Source organism: Xiphophorus maculatus, chromosome 3 (genome assembly GCF_002775205.1).
Source record: "Xiphophorus maculatus strain JP 163 A chromosome 3, X_maculatus-5.0-male, whole genome shotgun sequence".
Taxonomy (NCBI): Eukaryota; Metazoa; Chordata; class Actinopteri; order Cyprinodontiformes; family Poeciliidae; genus Xiphophorus; species Xiphophorus maculatus.
Window position 1 is genome coordinate 9,332,377 of NC_036445.1, and position 24,681 is coordinate 9,357,057.

Genomic DNA, 24,681 nt, shown 5'->3' on the forward strand with positions numbered 1-24,681 from the left:
ATTCATTAAGAATCAGCACAGCACATATAAAAGTGTATATATATAAATACTTGCTTCCTTGACCTTACATTGCCAATAAGTTTGAGTCTTGAAATATTTTAACTTCATAGCCTATGGCCCAGAGGCCTTCCAAAAGCCAAACAAATGGCCATTTTACAAAATTAATCACATCCAAATTCTATTTAAGCTACAGCTTGAGGTAAAGAAATGCTCCTCTGAAACCATTACCAACAAGATGTAAGCATAATAGAAATGACCTCCATCTCCCAAGTACATTAGGAATTAGTAGAACTCTTCCAATCTACTTTAACATCCACTTTCCATTACACAACAGAAAAAGAAAAAAAAAACGGTTGCATTCGAAAACGATGCATCACTCGGCGAACAGAATGAGATGATTCACTTTAATCTCTGAGATTTAATTTCTTTACTTCTGTCCAAGTGATTTGCTACTGCAGATGTCTTCCGTCTATGCTTAAGCCCTCCGGCCATATGCTCCAACTACACAGACTGTGAAGCAAAGGGCTTTTAATCAGTCTTCTCAATGATGGAGCACATTCTGTCATTAGAAGACACAAAGCTTTGAGGCTTGTTTGAGTCTCTCACTTCCAAGAATTTCAACTGAAGTTATGTCTGAGACCCCAGCACCTTTCAGTGCATTGTGTTTTTCACTTTGTGGCTTTCTCCTCTATTCGAGGTGGTAGCAATCCTAATGTTGTTCACAAACACATTTTACACATTTTGAACTTTATTTCATAGGTTCCCTATGAACACTATAACTTTATAGTTACGCCCCGTGTTTGGGAAAAACTTTGCCTCAACACTACTCTTTTTGTTTGTCTCGTTGCTTAACCTGCATCCAGAGTTTTTGTCAGAAACTGCCATTGAAGTCATACTTTTCTACTTTTTCAGAGGATAAAAAGGGATGTCTTCACCATTTAAAGTTTGTGTGTAAAGAAATTAGTTTGGTTTTTTTTTCAAAGATCTGTCCTTTGAAAAAGGAAAAGGTGTCACAGGGACTCTTATAGTCTCCCTATATGAGAGTGTTCATAGGGACACTATGAACACTCTTATAATTATATTGATTAATACTATAGTGTTAGTATACTATATTGTATTGATTAATTTAATTTTTGAGCTTAACTTTAATTGTTTCCTTTTACAACACACACACTTGTTTTCTGGGAAAGAACACAAATGCTGAACCAATAAAGAAAACAAAAAAACAAAACAAATACACATAAGCATGCATAAAGTGTTTATTCAAGGATAGTTGGAATGGAAAAATGGCTACTATTACAAAGAGCTTTTGATTTTATATCATAGTTTGAGTCTAATCCTTGTCTTTCCAATCCAGTTGGACATAAGCATGAAAAGAAAAATGTGCAGTTTTCCTTTTGCCCTTCACATAACAGCTTGATGCACCATCAAGCTGAGCACACAGCCAAAAGCTGAAGAAACAATCCCCCCTCTATCTGAAGCAGCTATTTTGGATTTTACCCAAATGTATCAATTTTAATATGGACAGGAGTTAGATAAAGGTTTATAACACATTGCATTAATAGGCAAACATGAACATGAACTTCCTCAGCAGAACTATTTACTTTTTGGCAACAAAACAACATTTCTGCATAACAACATTTCTGCATAAGGGCAGCCAATTTGAGAATTTAGATAGAAGAATACAAAGGTCGCAAAGCCAAAGAAGGAGAGAAAGATGTAAACATATAGCCTAGTAATACATTTTTAATGTTATTGACAGACCCATTATTATTAATTGACTTATTGTTGGCACAATATGATGAATAAGTAACAATTAGTTCATACTGGAGTCTATAATTCAAGTTTAGGTAGTTTAGGGATCCACGTGAATTATTTTTACATGATGTTGGATTGAGTATGCTAAAGTTAGCATACTTGGTAAAGCTACTGTACTAGCTAACTTTAGCATGTAAACCATTATTAGTATAGTTCCTGAAATTTACTTTTGATGCTAACATTATAATGCTAGGATAGTAGCAAAACTAGCTAATTGGTTCATGGTTTCATCTCAGCCAAACTTTAATGTTCAAATTTTAACTTAATTTTAACACTGTTAAATTTGGAGTTGATTTTCTCATTGTGGCAACCCCATTTGAACTACATTCATTTCAGCTTCTGCTATTCTAGATGCTCATTCTGAATTTCTTCAACAGGCCTACATTTTTTTATACATGATATTTGTCCTTCCAATATTTTTACGGATTTGAAATTTTCAACTGTGTCTGCTTTAGGTCGGCTTTTTTCTTCAGCAGCATACAAACTAAATGCTATTTTTCCAACATTAAAATTGATTAAGGTTTTCATCTTCATTATTTAAAAAGCATTAACATAAATTTCAGACTTACACTGAAATCACATCTGCTTGTTTATGACCTTTACTTATTTAAAAACCAAAAAAAATAAATACAAGACTGTTGACCCTTTGCTCATTTAAATTGTAATTATAAACAGCCTTGAGTCAAGTATTGGAGGGCTGCCTGACTTTCACCTCAACATTAAGTAATCGTTGCCTCATTATCCAAATTGACTAAATGTTTCCGACCCAAGCAAAATTGTTAAGAGATGTGAAGGCTGACTTTAAACTGTAGCATCCATCCACAGCTCTTGGGACGCGTTCCTGAAACATATGTTGGACTGTTTAGTGTGTAGCCCTGATTGTCAACATTGCAGAGCCCGTTTTAATCTTTTGGTGGGGCTTCATTCCTTTCACAAGGCTTGATTTATTTAAACTTAGCAGATATAGTTTAAACTCTATGGTCTGGAAGCTATTTGTTTCAGCATGAACACAACAATGTAAATGCTACTGCTGGACATGGAGCAGAATGCCTGCAGATTGTTTATCCTTACAAAGAGCTATTACAAAACTTGACTGCTTTCTGTTGCTCAGACTAAGACATGCAAGTGCATTTGTGTGTGTTTTCTCAATCAAACTGACTTCGGCTAAGCATTTTTGGGTGTACAGCACATGGACTTTTCATTAAAAATGTGGAATCTGTTTGAAGTTTGAATTTAGTGTTTATGTGGGTTAGGTTAGTCTAAAGCTCCTCACCAAAGGTGCATCAATAAAAAAGAAAATAAATCAGAAAAAATGGGTTTTAGAGGGAATGTAATCACAAATCTCATCAGATCACTGTTAAAGAGCATTCCAAAAAAGTGCCCTAAAAATTGGTAAAAGAAAAAAAAAGGCTTTTGCTTTATAGATGCATGCTGCAAAGACCCAGAGAATTACAGGTTTGTGGATCAATATCTTTTCACTGGGTCTGCAGACTTTCGGATAAATATACAACAATGTGGATGCTATGCCAAATAACTTGTAAAAACATCTAAATTTGGCAATTATAATTTATTTTACTTTTTAATTAATCAAATTGTCTAGTAACACTTCATTGGAATGCATTGACTTATCACTTCTTAAAAAATATGCTTTTCGAGTACATGTACAAGTAATTACATATTTATTTGAATGAGTCAAGATTGGTCATTATGCTAAATAAAACTACTAGTCTAAATTGCTTACAGTCAGGACAAAAATTAAAATTTCAAAAATAACACAAACATTGAGGAACAAGGCTGAACATGGACTCATGTGTATCTTACACCAAAATTGTGAGGAAGATGGTAATGGGTATAAAAAATTTTATCTCCAAAGCTGTTTGTTGAAGAACTGCCAGTAAGAATGGCATCTAGGGGTTTAACAACTCTTCATAAATTTCTACAAGCGATATCTCCATGCCAATATGTTCTTTGGGGGGTTGTTTAGCAATTTCTGGCTGACTATTAGAAATGTCTATGTGTCTTGTTAAGCATGGTGGAGGATTTCTGATGTTATGGGGCTGTTTCTCTTCCACAGAACCTGAGGATTTTGTTAGAAAACAATAATAAGGCAAGAATCTTGTGGACTTTGCCAGAAAACTGAAAAACGATTATCATTGGTTCTTTTAACAGGTTAATTATAAAAGTGTTTTTGCCAACTTAAGACATAAAATAGTTCATCAGACAAAGTAAACCTTTTTTATTGGCATCTCAGTCACCCGTGTGTTTACCTGGTTAGAGTACAAAAAGGCAGAGCAAGGATTCCAGATAAATGCTCCAACCTTTTAAAAAAGTAGGGGAAAACTGAGTGTTATTCAACTTTAAAAAAACTCGAACCTATTTAGAGCACAGAGGAACCAATGTCAAATTTCTTGTTTATATGCACAAACAAAGCCAATTCTGAATTGGCTTTATTTGGAAGAGTACTCACAGCAGTAGTTTCAATAATTGTGCGGGGCACTGTCTGTATTTGAAGTCTAACTTTTGCATTGCACAGACAACATTGTTCATGCAGCCTAAAAATATTTTAGATAAATTTAGTGTTTCAAAAACCTATCCATTGCTTTTCTAAAGAAAACCCAACTGGGGAGCAGTTCCACATCCTCAGGACTCAGCCTAATGAGCAATGGCACTCCTTGTCAGACAAACTATGATCTAACTAAAAGTCATGTTGCAGTGAAAAACATCCATGGGGACTTGAGTCAAGCTTCACCAAAACCCTAAGGGTAAACTTTGTTAAATAAAAGCAGTTCTGTAAATAGAACAGCCTGAAAACATGTACAGCTTGCTGTCATATACAGAATGCAGATAATGCTATGCATCTACAGTATAGTAAGTTGTATATTAGGGCTCCCAGAGTCCCAGCAGTCAGCCATTAGTCTGAGCTCTCTGTCCCTGTGCGAAATCCCTCAGCATTCTTTCAGCTTTCTGAGCGGATCCAAGCGAAGACCCTCCGACAGCAAATGTGCGCCTCCACTGCACACATCATTGATACTAATGGGGACGGGTGTAGGGTAGGGTGGCATGCGGATCAGAGTGTGCTGGGGTGTGATGTGTGGGTGCACACAAAGTAACCAAAGTCAAGATTACACAAATGGAGCTTGTGTGTTTGCTCCACGGCGCAAAGATCAATTCATGTCACTGCAGCAAATGGTATGACAACCAGTCTCCTCCCCAACACCATCTGCCTCCTCTGTGCCAATTTGTCACAGCACATCGAAGTGTGGCAGTGCCCTCATTTAACACTGAACGATAGCATGGCTTGGAGAAGAAAATGTAGAGAAACAGATGAAGAAGAGAAGAAAATAAGGGCAGAGGCAAAGACTCAAGCCCTCTGGGTAATGAGTGAGAGAGGTCAATGTGAGTTTATAAGAGGGCAAAGACAACGAAACATACACATGGGACATCTTGGTGACTCAAGTGTGAAACAGATACAAGCAAGAATCTGGGTTTAAATTTGGATCAGGACATCAGTTGCTTGACTATTTGTGCTGAGAGGCTTCATGTAAGCTTTAAGGCCAAAACTTAAAAAAAAAAAAAAAAAATTATATATATATTCACAATTTAACCTGAAATAAGAGAGTCATCTGCAGTCCAACTGTTGCACAAAGTTAAGTACATCTTTCTTTACTCCAACTACAACATCCAGGTGCAGGTTGCAGGAAAATAAATAAATAGGAAACCTATAAATAATTGTGATTACAAATTCTATGATCAAAAATATCATGTGGGTTAAAAGTTTATCAGTTAATTTGCAGTAAATCTGCCTTCATCACAACAGAAGCTGGGTTTTCAAAAGGCTGCTTTGTGTTTTGACGATTCACACAAAGACCGTTTCAGAAAGTTCCTGGCAAGTGGGCTTTGAGCAAATGTTCATACATTTAAAACGATGCTTCTTTCACAGTGGCAGCGACATAGTGCCTGCATTATTAAGCAAGTGGGTGACAAGATATGAAAGCAATGCCCTTCATTCTTTTTGCCTCCCTCTCCCTTACTCCTGCATTTGGCAGAATAACACCTCCATTCAACTCAGCGGCCTGATCGCGTTTCATGCTTGTGCACCCGCACTGACTGCCATTCTGTCCCATTCAACCTACGCTGATGCATCTTTGTGCCATCAATAATGACATTGGGGCCCCTCATGCCACCATGATGCCAGAGATCCAGCTCAGCAACAAAACCTCATTCTCATACACTCAACCAGGAATCAGTAGTGATGTTTCCCTGCCGTCAGCAGAGTGCATTGCCAACATGGTGGGCTTCTATTCACTTTGATTGATGCAGAATACTCTACTTTGGTCCCGAGCTGCACGTGTGCACAGCCAGCCAAAAGAGGGGATCACAGAACAGTGAAGCTTTGAAAAGCAAGCATGAATAGAGAGAACCAGAATGTGAATATTCAATGAGTGAAAACAGGAGCTCATGAGGACAAAGCTGGTGTTAACCCTCCACTGTGCTTTTTATTCTTTGGTCAAGCTAAAACAATATCATAACCTGCAAAGGCAACACGATCTGGGAAAAACAGTAATAGCATTACCTAACACACTGCTAAATTTAAACTCCAAAACTTTTTTATTCATCTTCCGTCAGAAACCTGGTGAATTGGAGCAGATACAACCTCCTCTGAAGCTACTGGAGACATTGTTATAGGTCTTTATATGCCTTCATAATAAATACTGTTCACAATTCCAGCTGTTTAAAACTTTGCAAATATTTTTCCTCAAATTCACAGCTATGCACTAGTCTGACATAATTTTCACATGACAGATGTATAAGAAAGGGCTGATATAAATCTTCAATATGCAGAAAGAATGAATGGCTAATCATAAGAAGAGTTGCTATGTGCTAATCTAATCATGTGGTCGGATTTGAGTCACGCAAAGTTAGGCTGATGTAGACAGCAGAAACAATATTTATTTCCAGCCCTAGTCTATAAAAAAAAATTTAATTGTACAAGAATAGTCACACACACTATGCCTATAAAGTTTATGTTCTAAGGATGTGCAAAGAAGCAAACAGAGGGTAAAAGGTCTTAAAATGTCTGACATTTAAGTTACATTACAAGAGGAGAAAAGAAGGTCATGTGATCTTACAGTTTTGTCACGTTCAATGATCCAGTATTCTGTGCTCCTCCTACTCCTCCAAGGTAACAATCTGTCTTGTTGCGTGAAGGACAAACGTGGCTCGGTTGGTGGGCCGTCAAATGCTAAACCCTCCCTTCGAGGATCCTCCTCTAAGAATGCTTAGTCTTCAACAAACTTCCTGTGAAAGCAAACAGAAAACCACATAAGAATGCACAATACGAACAGCTGCACGGCAAACCCACTGCTTTAAAAACCTTAGGGGTTTGTCACATTTGCCTAAATGGTGGCCGGTGACACACAGAGGCCCCATGAAGAGGGGTTTTATGTCTTCTCAGAGTAATCTCCTCAGTCACTGTGCTGTCATAACATCACAGCTAACACAAGCAGAGGAGTCATAAAGAGAGCCAGATGTGCTGGGCTGAGCTGGGTTATGGGCACCACTTGGTGATGACAATAAAGAAGCTGAGGATTTTTATGGTTCAGGAGGACTGTAGGGTGATGTTTGAGTAGTTTACTTTTCTTCCTAGAAAACAATGGGTCCATTTGTGAAAACATGCCCAGCTTAATATCCTTACATGAAATCGGCCATAAGTTCAGAGTTGTTTAATTCCCAAGACAAAGCTCCGCCCACTCTCCACAGATTGCCAGGAGTGTTCTATAAACTAAATGCAGCACCCGGTATAAGATGCCTACACTTGTGTTAAATGCAGGGTACATTATCTAAACCTTGTTTTTGAAACTGACAATGTGCAGGTTTGTTTATGGAAGATGTGGAAGCAGATATGCTCCAGGTCATTTGCTGCAAAACAAAAACAGCATTATAGAAATGTGTTGGCGTACAAATTCTTAGTCATACACATGAAGAGCAACAAGGCAAGTGGATTTCCTAGTCTAGTCTGTTAAAAAGGGCTGTAAGTAGCTAGGAATGAAACCTATGAGTTTATCTTACAGTGATATATTTTTAATGTATGTGATATATGCCATAATGTTTTGCATGTGCTTGTTTAGTAATTATTTGTATAATACTATTTACTATCAGATTTTTGTGAAAATAAGATACTTTAAAGAATTCACAGCAAGAGAGGACAACAGCACAACATAAAGCAAGTGGACTTTTTTTAACATAAAAATTAATCTATGGATGCTATAAAAGTAAGATGAGTTGTTCCTTTCAGTTCAGACTTGCAACTAATAACTTATTTTAAGTACCTATTTAAACCTTGTTTTTGCAACAGACAATATGGAAGCTGATAGAACAGCAGATATTTGCTTCTAAGCAAACACTGTGTTCACAATAACAGAAGCAAAAACTGAAAAGTTAAAATAAAGTTAAGGCAAATAATTCAAATCCATCAGGGAAGGGCATCTGGATGGATCTGGTGGTTGTGTTGTTAAGTTTAAACACAACCAAAAAAAATGTTTAGCTGGCTTTTTATTCAAGCATGTAGGTCGTATCTCTTTGGTGGTTAGGTTTATTGAAACATCAGCGTTACCTGTACAAACATATTCCCAAGCAGGCTATTCACAGCTTTCCTTTCTCATTCAGTAGTTATTTACACAGCTTTCTATTAGTTCCATATAATTATGAACATCCCTATTCTCCTTAAGCTTGCTTTTTGTTCTTCACACTCACATATGCAGCACTGCAAAGTCTGTCTCACACTGACATCCTTTAGTTCCCCACCCAAATAAACCACATTATACATAGGAGCATATGTTACTAATGAACTTCCTGGGAATCCATTATTGCAATTTCAGCATTACCCCGACATATACTTAAGTAGTTTATGATGATCCTGGCTGAGTAACAGTAACTGGTCTATAGGTTTCCAGTAACTAAAGAAACCCCTGGAGACACTTTATCTGCATGTTTTCACCAACCCCCCTTCAAGCCACTCAAGCAAAGCATTGGGAAGAGACATCCTCACTTTGGAGCAATTCCCTACAACCTTAGCCATGGATCAAGCATGTCCACTGACCAACTCCCGCAGCGCAGCAGATGAGCTGCTGTCTAAATCCCTGTTGAATGAGGGAGCTGACTACAGCTGGTGTGAGCTGAACACAGTCGCTCACTCCCATCATAGCACCATAAAGTCACTGAAGGCCTATAAATTCTTAACAACCCCAGACTCTCTGTAAATTAAGCAGAGCTGTGTGACAGCTTCAACATGCCGGTTTGTAGTGACTTAACCTGCGTGCTGTAAAAACTGGAGGGAGCCAGGGGCTGGCTGGTGGAAATGTTAAGGTCACTGTGCCAAATGACCAAATGTCTTAGTCATACAATGGCACCCCTTGGAGTAACATATACCATCTCTAAAAACACATGGAGAGGAGGGTTTATTTAAACAGAACCTTACAATAAATCCCTCTTTTTACAACAAATCTGTTACAAAGGTTTGTCTGAATGGATAATAAAGAACAAAGAATGAATAAAGAAACCACACACTTCCATTTTTTATTAAAGATTTTAAAACTGCTTTAAAATATATTGGTGGAGGGTTCTGGTAAAAAGCCATTACCTCTTCTTGTAGTATTTTCTTTCATATCAACAATCTTCAGGATGACAAGTTCCTAAAATGAAGTGAAGCTACAACATATTAGATGGAGACCAGATTGCGTCAAACCAGTTCCACTGAATCATTGCTTCATGTTATACCTAAACAAACGTGAACAAATGTAACATGCAGCTGCCCTGGAATCCCCAAAACACACAGAATATTGCTAATTCCAAAACAGGAAGGATTTGCTTAAACTCACCACATGTGCAAAACAAATTTAGATATCAAGGCCTAGAATCCCCATCTCTTAATTACAACCTGTTACTCTTTAGTAGCAATCAATCAATTCCAAAAAAAAAAAGTGTGTTGTCAAAAACAACATGTGGACTGGATAAGCAACATGATTAAGAGCCACTGGCAAAGAGGTCAGAGAAATGAGGGTGGGCAGATTTAGCTAAAGAGGGCACAGAATAAGGAGGACCTTCAGCTTATGTCTATTGCTTGACTCAGACTTTCTCCACTCCAGTCTGAATATAGTGGCAACCAATATTGATTATACGGAATGAGATCAGCAGGTGGGACTTTTATCAAGTGCTGCAACTTCAGCTGCTGAAGCTATTAGACAATGTGATTGGAATGCATAGGAGATGAAGGATAATGTTGCAGAAACTCTTTCCCTGGCAGACTATGATCATTGCACCCTTGTGTTAGTAAGACTCTATAATTTCTAATCTTATTTTCAAGGAATAGCCCCACAGAGGGTTTCCCTTATCCTGCCATAATAGTTTTGAAGCCAGCTACATTTCCTTAATTAGCTTTTTGGAGCCCTACATTCCCATTAACACCACACTAACAAACAATTTACTCCTTCAAACACCCACCTTGAGCATCCCCTTGCACTCCAGGTCTCACTTTCAGGAGTTTGTGTCAATTTAATCTCCTCCTTTGAGCAAAGTTGGCGAAGTAATTCCTTTCCAAAAATTGCCCTAATTCTAGCAAAACAAATTTGTAGCACCACAGCCAAGTTCACCACATTCCCTATTATTACTCCTACCACTTTGTGGATATTTCCCCACAGTCCTTGCAGAGCTCATTGGGTTGTGGTCGTGATCAATGGCCCCTGACCATAGGTGTCAAGGGGGCCCTGGGCTCCAGAAATGGAGGTATTAATAATGCAAGGTTCAGGCCTGTCATATCCTCCATTAGCACAGAAGAGGCGGGAGGCCCAATGGCTGATTGATTACTAATTAGATTAATTGCCATCTTTTAGACGAGGGGAGGAATTGGAGCAGTGACAATTACGAGGGGTGAAGAGACTTACCAAAGGAAAAATATCCACTTACTCTTTTAAAAATAGAAATTTTCACAACAGAAAAGCAGAGGAATGTACAATTGAGGAAACAAGAGTCAGTCAGAACACAAGAATTCAATTAAAGGCCAAACAACTACACAGTAGTAAAAAGAATGTCTAACAAATTACCCAATTCCCTCTAGGCCTTTCCCCACAATGCACCTGCTAAAAGCAAACAGCTCAGCTGCTCTGACCATAATGTTAACTAAAACCAACGGTCGTGTTATTTGCTGGTGTTTTCATTTGAGACAATTTTCCTTCTCCTATTCCCACATGCGTCTTGTTTGCCATTACAATCCAGAAAACAAAAAGGCCCAGAAATATACAGAGAGCCTGAGCTCAATTTATTCTCCACACTTTCCCTTCATACAAAACTAATAAAGAGCTCACATCAAAGCTGCAGAAAAAATACTGGATTTCAAAGCTACAAAGAGTACATGAAATGTGTTTTGATAACTTTCCTATAAAGGTTTTTAATTACCAAAACACCAGATGAATATAGTTTCTATAATACATGCATTTAACTTGATATTTTTTATAGCAAATGAAAAAAAAATTGTGTCTGAAACAAATTGTGTTCAGTTTTTATTTCCACAAGTGTTAAATGAAAAGCATCGCATTTACATTTGTGTCAGGTTGAATGGTGGCTGTCACTTTTAAAGCAGAAAATCAAAGTTTGACCATTTGTTTAAAAGCCACAAACAAATTACACATAAATAACCGGTAAGTGTAGATGAAGATTGCACACAAATGAAGTGTGTGATATATTTGGCTTATTGGGAGGAGTGCTGGTTATAAATATCAGCAAATATATGATAACACGAATACTTTCATATTGTTATTCAACAGGATTTTCCTGTGAGCAAATTAGGAGCGATACTTAAATTACTTACTTAGCTGTACTTACAGTAAAATAATTGAAAAATGTCTGATAGACTTTATCCATCCAAGTCAAACACATTCAACAATGCCAAAATAATGTTTCCATTCACAGCATGAAGGGAAGCATGCATGTGTGCGATGGTTTCCAAATAACTGCCACAGTGGTATGACTGAACTCGTTGCACGCCTACACTAAACATAAACAGCCTCACAAACAGCCAATGAATTTCAAATGGGGAGCAGCTTCATTTGTTTCAAACTGCCACATCAGCAGCAGACCATGAGTCGTATCCTGCTCTGCTGGTTTTCAGAGATCTAAGGAGAGAAGTGTCCCACCCTGTATTAGAGCATTAAGGGCAGTAACTAGTAGCCATTTCTGACATCTAAGACGTAAAACCGATTATTTGTGGCAATCATGCAGACGACAAGCACTTGCTTTTGCTTTAAACTCCAAGTAAAGAAAATATCTGTCATCTTATTATCAAATAAAAAAATCAGAGACTGCTCTTTACCAGCAAGTTTGACAAGGTGATCGTCTTTACACCTTCTATTCCTATAAATAATTTCTTGAGAGGCTGTCAGAGTTAAGTGGACTGCTGGACCCGATAATTATTCCACTCTCTCATTCTTCGGGGAGGCATTTCTGAGATAGACCCTCACAGCTGACAAAGTTCATCTCATATTCAACTCCACTAGTTTAGTAGAAAATGTGTAAAGACGAGGCTTTGTTGAGCTGCCATGACTGGAATCTGTTGGCACACTGTCCCAAGGGACAATACGGCTAACAGAGCCATCCCCCTGTCAGAAACCGTCAAGAGCTGCCAATGACCTTTAAACGCCTTCATAAATTCTGCAAAACACTGATTTTGCTCTTGAATTTTCTGAAACAAGGCATTATGCAGTGTTTATGTATTAATAAAAGATCAGAAATCGCTGGAATTCTTGTCTCCCAACTGTACTGATTTACTGTAGAAGGAAAATACTAAAAGGGAAAAAAAATTATAAATAAAATTAAAAAAGCAATTTTCATTTCCTGAATGTGCTTGGATGCACATTTTCAAGGCAGCAAAAGGCACGATTTTACTCTTGAAGGAGGGCTGAAAAGCTCTGACTTCTCTATCAGAATACAGCAAGTTTTTAAGAGTTTGTATTTCTATCTTGACTTGTTTGGTCTGTGCCCGCTTCTCCTTCCTTTCTCCTTCTTTAAGCCCAAGGCTACATCCAGTCTTCTCCTCTCTGCCCTAGAGGCTCTCTGCAGTGACGACATGCTGTGCTAATTGAAAGCGACCCTGACTCGTCCTTTTTCCAAACCACTCTGGCTGATGCCCTGTAGTTTTCTCTCTGCCGGAGGTTGACAACTGGCGTTTCAGCTGCGATGTTCTGCTGTGCAAACTCTGGCCTCGCCATGTTGGCCTCTCACCCATCTCCCTCCACAAACACAAGGCCAAGTCCAAAGCTTAGCAGAGCAAGAAGAAACTGCAGATTTGCACCTTTTGGAAGTAGAAGTTTACCTTGTAAGTGAAGAACATAGAGGCATGGATAATTTTATTTGAAAAGTTTTAGAAAAGGACTTAAAATAAATGCATCTATTTACATGTTTTTGAAAAACCCAACATTTAATTTGAGTGAAATTATTCTTTAGGGAATAAAATCCATACAAAAGAAAAAGGCACAAATGTTGATATCCCTCACTGCCTTTGAAAGAAATGGAACTGAAGCTGTTGTTTAGTTTATATGTGACTTTGTTTAATCTGCTGAAAGTTTTTATTCACTTTTAACTGGTATTAAATTACTGTATATTTCTTTGATCTATAAAAGAGAAAAACTTGTGAACCTGAAACACCTTCCTGGATTCTCTGTTATGCTCCATTCTCTTCAGTTCCTGCTGCAGCAGGTTTGCTGAGACTAAGATGATGATGAGAAAACATACCTTTCTGTCTGGTGTTGATTTGCCCATTAAGTGTTGATAAAAAGCCTAAATAAAGACACAATGATGTCCCATATCCCTCTCTGGTTACAACTGTATAGAAATATTGGAAAACAAACGGAACCCTGGACAAATACCTTTTTGCAGACAAGCACATCTAATAATCCAGCTCAAACAACAATTGAAAATTTAATGAAGATGCAAACAGTCTCAACCCATTCCCCCTTGAATAGGAGCTGCAAACTCTGAAGGACAAAAAGCACAAAAGCTAACCTAATAAATGAGCTACATCTGCTACACAGACAACACGATTACATTCTCCTCATGCATAATTCCATTATCTAAAAAAAGGAGATTTTCAACTAAAACAAAATGCTTGTACCTGTGGTGTTTCAACAGAGGTTGAGCTGCTTTTATCACAATCACAGAATAGAACTGGGGCCCGTAATGTAATAGCCTAGCAGTGTGCTCATAAATCACCTGAGGAGGCTATGTGCCACATGCGCTGACACTCCCAATCTGCCAACTTGTGTCTTTATTAAAGAGCGCATTATACTGAAAGGCTCCTTTTCACCCCCACCGTCATCCTGCAATAAACGCCTCCACTAATATTTATGTGAACATAAAGATATGAACACTTTGTTGCAGTCACAAATAAATGTTTCTAAACCTTCATGCACATATAGCTGAGCTCCGTGTAAATGTGGATTACTGAGGCATAGAGACGTTGACTATTTTTATATTTTTTCCCTCTTTGTTCCCTATTACGTCAACTGTCTGCTTACCACTGCCGGTTATGCATGAATTAAGATATACGAATATCTATTTATATCTGATTAAACCAGGCAGTCAATCTCTGGATATTATTGGTCAAAAAGTATAAACAGCAGATTGTGTTGTGCATTGTGCTTTGTTGATGCGTTTTCCTACTTCATGCTTTCATAAACTTTGACAGCTAAATTGGAATATGTCAAAAGCAAATGTCGTGTGAGCTGACAAAAAAAGTAATAAAGTCAGATGAGGCGTCACTGGGCTATATATACCAGACGAAAAATAACATTCATCCTAGGAGATTTTATTGAATGCCAAAAGGCTCTCATTTTGTTTGTCAAGTGGTAAATTTATAACTTTAAAAAGCTCTTAAATCTCTCCCCCTGACTCAAACCAACTGAAAAACCCTTTAATTATTTTTTTTTTCTCATGATCCACACGCATACCTGAAACATTCTTTTAGTGACCTGTTTTTAAAACATTTTTGTTCTGAAATAAATACAAACTAGCCATTGAGTACAGCTTTAAAAGAGCAAATGTCCCTTGAGATGTTGGACAATTTTAGATTGGACAGATTTTTGACAACACTTGGGAAGTTATTTGAAAGTCCAAAAAGTAGATTTCAGAGAAAATTACAAAATATAAAAGTATTAGGTGCTTTTTTTGTGTCTATTGCATTTTTTTCCCTCCTGAAGGCAGGAACATCTGGATCAGGGGCCATGGTGAGTGCCTGGACATGCCAATTACCGGAGGCAAAATCTGGCTTTGCAGACATGGTATGTCACCTCACTGGAGGTTAGGCAGCCAAAGCTGATGAGTGAGGTTAACCAATACTAACTAGATACGGTAGGATTCACCTTCAAGCACAGCTTAAAAGGTCAGGGGTCAATCTTTACCCAAGCAGAGAAGTTCAAGTATCTAGGTGTCCTAATAATGTGTGATGGGAGGATGAAGCAGGAGACGGACAGATGGATTGTGAACTTTTATCCAGGAACGCATGCCCTCCAGTCTGTCATTATGAGGAAAAAACACAACAGAGCTAAAAATTCTGAGGTCTTGATTTACCGGTCTGTCTCTGTTCAGACTCCTCACCTACAGTAATGACATTTAATTAAAACAAGATGCTGGAGAGAAGTTACTGAAATGAACTTCTTCCATGAGGTGGCTGGACTAAGTAAGTAAGTAAACTTGTTAAAGCATATGATCACAATGCCCCATGAATCTCCTTCCCTCCCTTGGGTACAACCCATTGGAAGAAGATCCTGGAAAATCACTCCTATATATCCCTCTTGACCAAGGAATGCTTTAGGAAACTATATTAAAATTAAAATATGTTATGAGCTATGTTCTCAATGAGTCATATCAAATACAGAGAGTCAATATGGTAACAATTCAGCAAACATCCATACAGGGAAAAAAAAAACAAAACCTGGAACAATATCGGAGTTTATTGAAAACACCAGATTTTTGTCTTCAGTTTGAAACAAAACAATAGCCATTTTTTGGAGGCATTGAACAGTTTTATAGCTTTCATCACCAAGCTGACATTTTGAAGAAGCATCTCTAACATTAAAATAATATTTTCTGGACTTTACCCTACTGCCAAGGCTCCTCATTGGCACAACGGAACGTAAAGACACATTCATGGATGAGTTACAAACCCCAAAAAATATTAATAAGCAATGCTCTTGAAGAACAATTGTAGCTTTTCATGTTAAAGTTTGGCAAACTAAAACACTGCAAATGGACTAGTTTAATGCCACAAAAATATGAGCGACAACTCACAACAGTTGAAGAATACGTTGACTCAATCTTCATCACTAGTAATTTCTATAGTCACTTGGATGGATATTACATAAGGTTAAACTTTTGCATAGATTTCAGTCAACAAAATGCTTAATCTCATAAACTAGAGAGGAAACTAATAATTAAAATAATAAGAGTCAAAAAAATTGTGGCTTAATCACAAATTAAATTTTAATTACAGAACTGAATCATGTGATTATTTTTGGTTTACTTAATCAGCACACTAGACACATCTGCTTCCAAAAGCAAGATTTTAATTGTTTTCTTCTCTGTTTAAAATGTTAGTCTCAAATCTGAGGCAAAAATCACAAAATCGTGCTAATCTTGTCTTAAGATCTGAGGAGAATTTCAACTGTTAACATATGTGCTACTTAAAAACTCAAACATTTTTAGGTTCTGAGATTATCATTCAGAAGGGGTTGGAACAACTGTGGAAAGTGTTTCAGAAAAAACGGTGTGGTCTGTTTAAGACCTAATAATTAATTTATTATGCGGTTTTATCAGTCACTCTATGTTTCTCAGTGCCTTCTTGCTCACGTCAGCCAAAAATGACGGCTGCAAAATGTGTTTCAGCACCATATGATAAACACATGTGATGAACAAGTCTTCAGTTATGGAATTCAAGTTTCTCTGCCTGCTCTCAATTACGGGTTTCTAAAATTCTGGAGGCTGCCAGTGTGTTTTCAACTAAAATAACGCAAATTGCAAGCGGGAAAAACAGCAGATCTTCTTCTCCCACTCACTTTTTTGCAAACACAAGATGTATCCCTTGGTAAACACCTGCTGCAGAACATATCCTGTTGCTGCGAAACAGAAATCTAGACAGAACTGAAGCCATTAAATGCGAGAAATAGTAGACTAGAAATAGTCCAGAGATAGAAAAAAGGCTTCGCCTTCTGCTCTCTCCTGAGGGACACCTTCTCCGAGAACACTCCTCACCTACAAAGTTGCTGTATGGGTGTTAAGTAAAAGCTGCAAAATCAACCAAACTTTAAAAAATGTATTTAAATTCTTTAAAAATGAGTATGCTACTCTAAGCTATTGTAATAATAATAATAAAAAACACACATAATATCAGAAAATAAATCATCACATTTGATTCTGGTTTAACCTCGTCAAGTCTCTGGTTCATTCTTTTTTTCATCATCTGAGAAAAACTTCCACACTAAGCACCATCGTCTCACATTATGAACTAGAAATAATAATTCATGGCTTTGTTTTATCACAGTTGGATTACTGCAATGCCCCATACACTTGTCTCCCTAGAATAGTTGCAAGTTGTTCAGAATGCTGCTGTCAGGCTTTTGATAAAATCCTTCAGGGTTTCACAGTGACTCCAATCTTGATTCAGCTACACAGACTTTGAGATTATTTCAGAGAGCAATTTAAGATCCTTTTACTGACTCGGAGAGCTCTTCCTGGACAAGCACCAGGTTATATCAGTTGACTTCTGCACCCATATGTCCCTGGGAGGTCCATCGGTTCCTGTGACCAATGACCTCCTAATGCTTCCCTCTGCCAAGCTGAAAACAAGAGGAGACACTGTTTATATTTACTCCTGTTGTGTTTTTATGCATTGTTGGCTCTTGGAAGTACTTTGTTATTGTGTAACTCGAAAAATGCTACAAAAATAAAGTTTTTCTTACTAATTCAACTAATCTTGTTTCTAATTGGCAATGACGGACTTTGTTCAAAACATAAGACAATTCATAATATTTTGCATCAATAATTTCTGTTTCTCTTTACAGTAAATATACATAGAAAATTACCAACATCCTCCTCCATAATGACTGGGGGAAAAAAATCAAACACACTACTCTACCCCTGCCTGCTAAAATGTCCTATCCCTTCCCTGCACCGATCCGCTCCAAACTTGATCAATTGAGAATTACGAACATAACTCCCACATCACACCAATAACATCCTGAGAATTCAGATCAAACACAGCCTCGCCAGTCGAGACTGAGCCGATGCCATCTTTTGTGATGCAGAACATGCGACTCGGAAGACCACGACAAAAGGGAGCGAGTCAGACAGGTAATCCAGGATTACAGCACCAACATGTCATTTTGTGGATGCGTTATTCCTGCTCAGTCGTCTTTTGTATGAAACGTGGGGCGCAACCCCATCTGTCTGCTGCAAACTCCTCTCTGGCACCCATCGATGAGGCACCGTGGACCGGCATAGACAATGAGATAATGAGCTCTTGTTGCCTTGTCAACGCCATCCTTTATTTTACCTCCGCAGCCACACACTTAAGCTTTTGTTTGCATGCTTGCCGGTGTGATGAGATCCTCGGTAAACAAAATACCTAGGTGGTGGATTCCATTTTCTATTGTTTTATAAAATTTAGAACATATTATTAAATTACAGAACTATAGCAGTCCTGCAACCACCAACGTATTTTTGATATGGTGAGGAAAAGAGTAAAATGGTTTTGGACTGTAAAGGCAGATGTTTACATGCAACATTAATGTAATAATATAACTACAAAACTTTGCATTGCTCAATTAAAAGTATTATACAGTCACCTCCCACTTTTCTTCAACATATTAGAAGCACATGTAAGTTAGAATGCAGCAATCCAGACAGATTTTTTGGTATGACTGACACTATTAGCTTTATTTCTTGAAATATTAAATCCTACTAAATATTGCATTCTAGCAATTAATGTGTTTTCTACACTTTCTTAAAATAATCATAATCTTGGAAGGTCCTTAATAGGGTGACTGTGTCTTAATGGGAGGAGTAGTTGTCTTGGAATCAGAAAGTTGAGGGTTTGATCTCAGCTTCCTTCTGCTACATGTTAATGTGTCCCTCAGGAATGCACTTAAAGCCAAATGTGTAGGGGTGTGCACTTCTGTGTGCAACTAGATAGAGTTGGCTCAAGAGCGAAGGGCTTTGACGGGTCGGTAAAACTAAAAAACTGGTGTAGAAATTGAGTCTATTATTTCATACCTATCTTGACATTTCAAATCAGTTTAAGATAAGGGAAGAGATCTGAATTGTTACCTATTGTACTCTTACATAAAGTTTTTAATAATCTCAGCTGGGATTCTAAAATACTGCCATAAGTACAACATGTCCCCTTTTGAAATACAACCATTACAGAAGAAAGCCGTAGTTAAATAAAATACTTTTCTTTCAGATTTCCAAGTTTAAAAATCTAATCTAAGACTAATTATGCAAAAAAGTACAAGCTATAAAACCTTGTAAAGACTAAAAGCCTGTGCAAAAATAAATAGAAGTTTTACAGTGTTTTTTTATAAAAATAGATAGAATTGATGATTTGATTTTTTTTACTTTACTTAAAATTAGAGTGGTAATTTTCACATATAATTAAGTACAAACAATACTAGTTTAAACTCTTTTCTTGAAGGCTGTTTCACAAAAATCTCAGATGAGACTTCGGTGTCTGACTTTGGTTATTTACTTATTTTTTTAAGGTTTGTTCCAATGCTTTCAAACTAAGTTATTCAAACCACAATACTCCAAACAGTAAAAATGAAAAACAAAAACAATCACTCACTGCCGAGGTTGCAGGTAAACATGTAAAATCCCATTCTGTTCAAAGTTTAATCCACATTGGCCTATCCTCTTCTGAGTTTCAATAACAATGTTGTAGTGTGTAGCCTATACTCAAGAGTCAGCAGCTCTTGAGTGTTTGTGCAAGAAGCAGTCACACCACATTTCTCGTTGTCATCTGCAATGCCATCTTAACGTTTCCTGTAGGGTCGCATTCTCTTGCTTTGCATCACAGCAGCTAAAGTGATTTGGACTCTTGCAAGTCAAATTGCAATGACTTGAGCTTTGGGATTTCCACAAATGCAATTTCTGCAAAATCATCCTGCTATAAAGTGTTCAGGATTAATGCTGCACAACATATCTATGACATGTTGTCATAGAAATTGTCATTGTACCTTTAACATGGGTAATATTGGATTTGCAAAACACTGCTTTTGATCCATAAGCTCTATAACTGCCAGTGTGCTAAATATCAATAGTACTACAACAACCTTAAATCAAAGGCAACTGTACGTTCACTTTGCACCTTCATTGGAAGGTGGAAAGAGGAAAAGAAAGCCAAGACACCAGCTGAAATGTATCGATACTTGGAAAGTATTCTTGCATCAGTGTAAATTGGTATAAGTTGTTTTTAGCCAAACTTATGGCTTATAAAAGGTTTTTGAAACATCTCATGATGTTAGATACATTACTTTACTATAATGAGTTGAAGAACCTCACCTCACAAGATTTTCAATAGTAGAAACAAAAGAATAATCAAAAGACTCAACTGCTGAGGAAAAAAATGCTGAATTTTAAAATCTCCTGTTAAGCATATCAAAGAACCAGGAAAAAAATATTTTGGCCATGTGAGGTAACTCGGGAAATGCACAGCTCTTTCGATGTCACTGTGCAGACCATAATGGGAGCACAACCTCCTAGGAATATCACATGAAGAGTTGACAGAACATCACGTTTTTCAAGATATGGTAGTGGCAGACTTCATACATTTGAAGAAAGCATGAGTGGAGACATTTAGAGCAAAGTCTGATAAAAATCTATCAGGATGCTGAAAAAGAAATGGTGGTAACATTTTTAGCAAACATACACCTCGCTTCAAAGAAAGAAAAAAAAAGCTGCATTACGCCAAAACCCTAAAATCTGTTACAAGAATTGAAGATCAGATTCTTTGGAAAAGGCTCCTAGGAGGTAAAATTATTTGAAATTTGGCACACAGTCATATTACTTAGGCTCATTTGTGTTCATGGACTTACAGTACATACAACTTCTAGAGAACGTTTCTTCTGCTTTAAAAATAATTTTCCATCTGCCCACTTGCCCTCCCCACATCTTACTATTTTCATCTGAATAAAGGAAAATAGAATATTTCCTTTACAACAGCAGTAGCTGAAACAGTACTGCTGATGTCTGGCAGAGGTGTTCTTCTCAAGGGACCAGTCAAAGGCCATGAAGCTAGCCTTTCACCTGCTTGTATTAGTTAAACTTTTAAGGGTGAAAAAAATTCAAGTTGACCTAACTAGAAAAAATGTTTAATGAAAGTCCGGAACAACCTTGGATGCTGTAATTCAGGACATGTGCATGAAATAGTGCTTTTTTTCTTTCTTTCTTTTTTAAATGACTTTGGCCAAATTCCCATTGAAATCATATAAACTGGCTCTAAACCTAGAGCAGTAAATATTACGTGCCAGTCAAAGTCCTCGTTTTCAATAGCTAAAAGAGTCTTGTGCCATTTGAATGAGTCATGACAGATAAATGAGGCAACGACCTGTACCCCTCACTGTGTCTTTGGAGGATTTTTTCAATAGTGACAAAAGCTCAGTCCTATGTAAACATGGGGTCCGGTGGCAGGGTAGGCCAGAAAGGGCATGAGGTTGTGTTTACAACCACAGCCATGCCGTGGTCTGGCAAAGGAGTTCATGAAAATCAGCCTGGCTTAGTTTCAGTCCTAAGCGGTTTGCTAATAGCGGTCCAAGTTCAGGGCTCCCATTTGTCAGCTTGGCTGATGTCCGCACCATGAGGATGATTCCCTTTCTCTAATCCTTTTCTTCAACTTCACTGAAAAAGTACAGTGTGCACAACAATCATAAGGTAGTAAAGGTTGTTGAAACTATAGTTTAGCAATAGTCCAGAAAAACTGCAAGGAGCCAGTGATATAATACACAACAGCACTGCTGAATTGATGTCAAGTGTTTCTATTTTAAAAACCGAAATATATTTACTGAATTACAAATTTATTTAACTTTGCACCAGAACAGCACACTTAAATACACCAATGGTTTCACAAGCTTGGTCAAACATGTAAAAACAATGACATTTAATATGTTCACTCAGTGCAATTAGGAGTAATTAATAGTATAGCAGCCGATGTAAAATACACAATAAAGAAACTGACAAAAACAATAGGTTGTCTACCTTGGTCACACATGTAAAAATAAACTGCAACAAATCATCTTTCTGATGGCTCAGAAAGTGCAATTAGGAATTCTAAATAAAGTGTAAAATAAATAATAAAGCATGACACCAGAGAATTAGACAGAATAAATCTTAAAGAACGGGAATATTGTCAAAAATCTAGTTATATATATTTTTTCCCCCAATATCGGGACTGATACAGATAATATTGAATTGGTGCATCTCTGAATATTTTATAATGCATTAGTAAAACAAACAAAAAAACACAGAGTACATCAAGCTGTCAGCTGAGAAAACAACCAAAAAGCTTTGGTTGTTTTCTCTAAATTCAGCCTCAACCCTTGAAAACAGGCTCCAAACAGGAAAAAAGGAAGAGATTCAGCCTGCATAACAAAGTGAAGGGAGTGTAGAAATGACGGGTAAAGAGTTGATGTAAAGCACCAAAGAGGAAGTGAAAGTGGAGAGGGAAAAGGAATAAAACTAAGTTAGGGAGCAGCAGTGTGAGGGGAACAGCTGAAAGAGGTTGTGGGGCCCCAGGTGAGCCTTGTGGTTGGTCATTTCACAGCTCCGTAGGCTGAATAACACTGACAGGTCAGCCGGAAGACTCTCTGCCAAGAGAAACCCTCTGTGGAAAAAGAATCAACACACTATATCGCACATAAAAACATTACCATCCATACACATACAGTTCCCTGTCTTCGCCACAAAGCAATTTCCTTTTCAAATCTGCCGCACAATAACCAGCCACTGATTACTGACCTTAACCATTTTTTTTGTTTTCATACATCAGCCCCATTCTTTGGCTGAAGTCAGAGAAATACAGCTCCTTCATGACTCCAAGCTGTAAATCAGCCAACATGCTATATTCTTCATATATTCTCAGCGTACAGGACACATTTGAACGTGCGGAGAGCATGTTCAGTTTAGGGAATAAAACGCTGACAGCTGAGAAGATTGGACGATCAAGGATGACAACTTGATGTTATAGCCATCATTATTGCACTAACAAGTCAATTAAAGTGGACTGCAAGGCTAAACGCCTGTGTGCTCATAGAAGCATGACAAATGCGCGCTCACAGGGAGTGGTGTTTCCATAACATGTGATGGTCACATTCATGGACACACTGGAATGTGGCAGGCCCGTTCCAACTCCTCAGGAAAACATTTATTTTCACAAAAACATATGTTCCCAAAAAGTTGGCTAGTATATTGAGCACACTAAACCAAAATTCAGCCTTTTGGATAGAGTCTTTTTGCAATACATATCTACACCTGAGACAAATTACAGCTTCAGAGATGCTAAAAGTCACAGACATGAAAAAACAGAAGTGAAGAAAATCTGGATTTATAGAAACTAATATAGTATATAACGCAACCCCACCTCTCTGCACCGTTTCAGTCATTATTCAAATGAAACTGAGGCAGGAAAAAGGCCTGGTTTAAAAGTTATTAAAAAAAAGAACTATTATTTTTCTGAGAACAAATCCATAAGTTAACTTTTGAGCTTTTTTGTAATACGAACTGCTATTTCTCCCAGAGTTCTTAGCCGGCTCTCAAGAAGAAAATAAAGGTCAAGTGAAAATGAACTAAATCTCCATCTCTTTCTGGCACAGGTAGGATTTCTAACTACTCACTGGTTTACATCTTTTGAGACTTTTACCATTTGTTTCAAGGAGATTCGATGTAATTTTCTCCCCGATCACACATGAAAATTAAGGCGGAGAGGCGTTTACTTTGGATTCATCCATGTGACAACCTCCTGATGCAGAATGAATGCCGCTGACAGAGAGCCTGTTCGGATGACGAGCAGTGGGAATGCAGGTGGGCAGGCTCTGGCTTATCTGTCGGAGCAGCCAGAGGTACACCACACCTCCTGCCTTAAGAGCGGCTACGACTCAACGACCACATGCAGAGAGAATGAGAGGGTGGCAACATGAAGGGGGAGACAAGAGAACAGAGCGGTAGAGCTGCAGCAGGTGCTGCAAGAAGATCAGAGGCACAAAATAATGCTGGAGATCCTGGGAGCTGTGAATGAATAGTTTTAATTCAACAGGAACTATGCTGTTGTCGAGTCTGAAGCGAACGGCAGGGTTTTTATGTCAGATTTTAAGAACTTGGTTCTAAAAAAATAAAAACAACAGAACTTACTTGACTTGTGATCTAAATCAGTGGTTCTCAAACTTTTTTCAGTGATGTACCCCCTTAAAAATATATTTTTAGTCAAGTACCCCCTGACACGGGCAAAACATTTTTGGAATAAAAAGGAGGTACAGTGCTGTAAATACCCTGTAAATACTGAATATAAAATTCAGTGCATGAACACACATTTATATTTTATTGAACTTTTTACAAAATAATTTTGCCCAAGACTTATTATGAGGAGCCTACTGATTTTTTAAAGATATTTTGAAAAGCTTCACGTACCCCCTGCAGTACCTCCACGTACCCCCAGGGGTACGCGTACCCCCATTTGAGAACCACTGATCTAAAGGATACAAGTCTATATATACAGAAATATATCTATAAAGGTTATGAACTACCGTAAATATGGCATCTTGCATAATCATTATG

General features: G+C 37.7%; 1 protein-coding gene across 5 annotated transcripts in view; it reads right to left on the reverse strand.

The window, feature by feature from the left end:
- LOC102237426 (semaphorin-6D-like) overlaps positions 1-24,681 on the reverse strand; it is a 158,919-nt gene that overhangs the window by 87,471 nt on the left and 46,767 nt on the right. For 3 of the 5 annotated variants that reach the window (XM_023330703.1, XM_023330702.1, XM_023330700.1), the window contains exon 4: positions 6,948-7,116. The exons of 1 other annotated variant lie outside the window; for it this stretch is intronic. The gene's annotated coding sequence lies outside the window, so the exon portion shown is untranslated. Of the gene's footprint in view, positions 1-6,947; positions 7,117-19,702; positions 19,783-24,681 lie in introns of those variants that run through there. One more of the 5 variants, XM_014468907.2, reaches the window with a different exon arrangement.